This window comes from Neophocaena asiaeorientalis, unplaced genomic scaffold (genome assembly GCF_003031525.2).
Source record: "Neophocaena asiaeorientalis asiaeorientalis breed wild unplaced genomic scaffold, Neophocaena_asiaeorientalis_V1.1 scaffold337, whole genome shotgun sequence".
Taxonomy (NCBI): domain Eukaryota; kingdom Metazoa; phylum Chordata; class Mammalia; order Artiodactyla; family Phocoenidae; genus Neophocaena; species Neophocaena asiaeorientalis.
The window spans coordinates 418,393-423,040 of NW_020175054.1; the positions used below are offsets into that span (position 1 = coordinate 418,393).

A 4,648-nucleotide genomic window follows, 5' to 3' on the forward strand; every position below is an offset into this window, starting at 1 on the left:
ATAGGAAATCCACCCTCCTCCTACGCAGTCACACCTAGGAGGTGGCTGTGTGTCGGTGGGACCCATCTTCCGGCTCCTAGACCACAACCCTTGCCAGCCTCAAATGTGCTTCCAGCCAAGACCCTTCTGTCCTGACAAGATGGGTCCATAGACTTATTCTTCTTTTCTAATTCCAAACATAATATATACATTTTGCATGAAAATTAAACAATACCAAAATTACCATTAAGTAAATGAAAGCCCCTCCATAATCCCCTAACAAAATTACCACCTTTTTTCAGGTTTACTTCTATTCCATACATATACTAACACATTTATTATAATGATTTTTACAAAAATCATTGAATCAAAGTATTTTAAACTGTTTTTAATCTTGCTTTATTTCTCACTTAATATATATTGGACACATCACTGTGTCAGTGTATATACCTCCACCAAATTTTTAACAAATGGTTGCACAGCATGCAAATAGTTGAGCCAGCCCACCACTGATGGGCTTTAAGATGGTTTTCCCTTTCCCCTCATGACAAGCATCCTTATAGGCGCTGTGCTCCCTGCAAGTACTTTTTAGGAGCGATTCTTTTTTTTTGACTGCGTTGGGTCTTCGTTGCTGCGCGAGGGCTTTCTCTAGTTGCAGTGGGCGGGGGCTGCTCTTCTTTGCTCAGGCTTCTCATTGCGGTGGCTTCTCTTGCTGTGGAGCACGGGTTCTAGGCGTGTGGGCATCAGTAGGTGCGGCATAAGGGCTCAGTAGTTGTGGCACATGGGCTTAGTTGCCCCGCGGCATGTGGGATCTTCCGGACCAGGGATCAAACCCGTGTCCCCTGCATTGGCAGGCAGATTCTTAACCACTGCGCCACCAGGGAAGTCCCTAGGAGTGATTCTTAAATGTGCAGTTCCTGGGATGAGAGAGAGGCTCATTTGAAATGGCTGATGTTGCTGCATTGCCCTCCACAGGCTGTACTGTCTATCTGGTCAGTATATCCACCCATGGTGAGGGCAGGTTCCTTGTGGGTTTAGCCACAACCTCTCTTGAGGTGAGGGCTTAACCTCCCAAATCTTGGAGCTTGCCTGAACTGGTCATTTCTGGAGGTTTCAGCAGCTCACTAAGGACCTCATGAGAGGGTGAAAAGGAAGCTTGTTTGTTCAGTTCAGAGGTGTCAATAGCAAGAGAAAGGACTTCATAACCTTTCTGAGAACAGGGGTGATTACAAAGTGGCCTTACCTCCCAAGGGATCATGGTGGGGTGCAGGATGGAGCAGAGGAGCCAGTCAGAGGAGTGAGGAACTGGGTGGGGTTCCCTGGAAGAGAAACTCTGTCACTCCTAAGGGACAAGGGCCCTCCTGGGCACAAGTGCCTCAGGGACCAGCCCACTAACCTTTTAAGCTCCAGCTGTCTGGAGGCGGGCGGAGGGGGTGTGTGTGGGCAGATCCTGTCCCTGGCCCAAACCACTCAGTTCCAAGAGAACATATAGCCTGACTTTGAAGAAGAGAGAAGGCCAAGACCCACCACAGAGGGATTTTTTTTTTTTTTTTTTTTCTACCTCAGCCTGCTACGCGGGCCTCTCACTGTTGTGGCCTCTCCCGTTGCGGAGCACAGGCTCCGGACGCGCAGGCTCAGCGGCCATGGCTCACGGGCCCAGCCGCTCCGCGGCATGTGGGATCTTCCCGGACCAGGGCACGAACCTGTGTCCCCTGCATCGGCAGGCAGACTCTCAACCACTGCGCCACCAGGGAAGCCCAACAGAGGGATCTTGAGATGGAATCAGATGCTAAATTGGTTGAAAGAGCCTCTGAGCTGGAGCAGCCCTGGAGGGCTTCCTGGAGGAAGAGGTTGGACACTAGATGTGCCTTGGTAGGTGGTGAGGATTTGGACCCTCCCAGAAACCTGAGCAAAGGCATGTTTGTAGTAATGGTCAGTCTGCTCAGGGAACAAGAAGCAGCAGGGATTGAGGGTGAGTTGTGGAAGGGCAGGAGGAGCTCTAGCTGGGGATGTGGCAGAAGCCAGTGTAGGGGTGAACCCTACAGCTCCCAGGAGAGGAATTTGTTCTGGGGTCCTAGACTGTCCTTCTGACCTTTGATTCCCTGGAAACTCTGGCTTAAGAGTCTGGACATGTCCTCCAGGGCTCCTGGACGCCTATCAAAGGCTCACTTCCCAGGGCAGCGAACTCAGACCTAGGGCGGCGGTTGGCGCCGGGCAGCGCGGTCTCCTGAACACCAGGAGGCGCCATCCACTGCCGCGCGGGTCCGGGGCTGCTCCGCCCACGGACCGCTGGATTTTCCGCAGTACTGCTAAGCTCCCTGGTGTTCACTCGAGCGAGGGGCCCACCACTCCCACACCTTCACCTTTGCCTCCTTTTCCTTCCCCATCCCCAACCGGGGGCTCTTTCCCCTTGCCTCACCAGGCAGAAGGGGAAGTAGGGGTTTGAGGACAAGGGTTTGAGCCAGGCCTGGGGGGCGAGTCATGGAGGGTCGGAGGGACTGAAGGAGACCGCACCTGGGTTTCCTCCATTCGCCCTCCCTTTTCCCCTTCCTCCGCCCTTTCCTTGTCCTCCCGACTCCACCCAAGTCCTGCTCTCTCTCCCGTGCCCTCCTTCTTTTCCTCATTCTCCCACCATGATCTTTGGTACCAAGCCAGTTTTTACGGAAGTTGGTCCTCCACGTGTAAGCGCATTAAGGAAAAGATGCAAAATTCATAAATATTTGAAGGAAGAAAAAAAATCCATTGCTTCTCCCGCCAGGTGCCAGTCGGCCCTGCTAGCTCAGCGCCCCGCCCCCGCCCGCTCGCAAGCCCAGGCGGAGAGTCCCCTGAGGCGGGCGCGGAGGCCCTGGGCGGGGTAGGGGCCGCGGCCTTCCCAACCCGCGTCCGCGCGTCGCCGAGTCAAGGCCCGGCCAGCGTCGCCGCGGGCGGAATAGAGGACGGAGGATTGAGGCGGCCGCCGCGTGTTTGTCCAGTGCCCGCCCCCGCTGTCGCCGGCCCTAATCTCCGATACACTTGCGAGTTGGCTTCCTGCCCCGGGGCCCCCACTCCCCGAGCAAACAGGGCGGGCGCGGCGCTGCATCCGAAATGTGGCATTTGAGCAGCGCAGCGGACGAAATCCGGAGCGCGGCCGCTCGGCTGTAATTGCCCTTCCCCGCCCTAATCCTCCGGCCCGGCCCCGCCCGCCGGCTGCGGCCCATTGATTGTTAGCGCAGGAGCCGGGGTCTCGGCCCAGCTCCGGGAGGGGCGCCCCACCCCCTACCCGGGGCCTAGGAGGCAGTCCGGACCCACCTACCCGTCCCCCATGTCCTATCCCTGGCGCCTCTCTCTAGCCGAGGTCAGTCCGGACTTGGAGGCGGAGAATGTCCTTGGAAAGGGCATCGAGGTTGCCAGGGGTAAATGGGGGTGGGGCGAAGAGGGGAATAACCGCAAACTTGACCCGGCCTGCCAGGCTGAGGGAGGTGAGATCCTAGATCGCGCCGGCCTTTGTTAGGTGAGGCAGGGGGTGCAGAGGACCCACAGGGGCCTGGCTGGGCTTGACCCCCTGAGAGCCCACTATGGAGCTGGGGTTGAGAGGTCCCTGTGTGCCCCAAACCACCCCGTAGACCCCAGTGCTTCTGCAGTGGAGGGGACCCACTTCCTCAGGTCTGCTGGAGTGGCCTGAATCTCACTGCAACCGCATTCAGTCATTCTTCACTGAATATGGGGTGCAGAGTGCCAAGTGCTCCAAGCTGGGAAATAGACATGGTCTCTTCTACAAGTTCTTAATGAGAGACGCCAGTGCCAGGGGAAGAGAGAAATAGCGTGATATGGGAGCCTTTGGGAGCAAACCCACTGAGGCCAAGTGATGGCGTTACAGGGACAAGACTCTGTTCCTCGCTGGGGTGAGTTTTCTTTCTTCCCAGCCTCCCATCCAGGCCCCACAGTGCACCCCTTCCCCTCCCAGCACACCCACCTCAGGCCCGGGAAATTGAACCTTGGCCTTCTGAGTGACCTCCCTGGGCCTAGGCCCACAGTTCAAAGCTTGGCTTCTCTGTGCGGTCGGTGGCAAGCCTCGGCGCTGTGGTGGTGGTAGTGGGGGGGTTTGGTGGGCAGGAAGCAGGGGCCTTCTCTGACACCCTGAGGCCTAGGGAAGGAAAGCTAGGGCTGAGGCCAGAGGCTGGGCCAGGGTAAGTGGAGGTCTGCGGAAATGGAGCACAAAAACAGAGATATAGGAGAGAAATCAGGCTGCGAGGACTTGATAGCTAGAGGCTCATGCCTAGATGCCTCCCCTTAATGCCCTTGAATGGGGCTGGGATGAGGGTGAGGCAAGTGAGGCACCACTGAGGGCACAAATTTAAGGAGGCACTCCCTTTCAAGGTCGTACACTCCTGAGAGGGAGTGTCTCCTTGCTTCACCCTAGTCCCAGACCTGCCCTCATTGCCCTAAGTGAGCACTCCCCTGTACAAAGGTGGCCCCAGTCATTGCCCACTACCTGCTGATTTGCCTCATAGCCTGACACCACCTTGATATCATCCTTACTATTCACTTGGTTCATACTGACAGTCTCAGCTGGAACAGAAGCAGCGTGAGGCAGGGACCTCATTCCTCAAAGCACTAGGTAGGCAGTAGGTGCTGAATAAATAAATAGTTGATGGATGAATAAATGACTGTATCTCCTACCCTCCTTGCC

General features: G+C 56.1%; 1 long non-coding RNA gene across 1 annotated transcript; it reads right to left on the reverse strand.

Moving 5' to 3' along the window:
* Positions 1 to 805: 805 nt before the first annotated feature.
* Positions 806 to 3,323, reverse strand: LOC112412332 (uncharacterized). Its single transcript, XR_003005785.1, has 3 exons — positions 3,272 to 3,323; positions 1,223 to 1,298; positions 806 to 896 (listed from the first exon to the last, which is right to left on the reverse strand). It is a non-coding gene; the product is annotated as an uncharacterized LOC112412332 (long non-coding RNA).
* Positions 3,324 to 4,648: the final 1,325 nt, after the last annotated feature.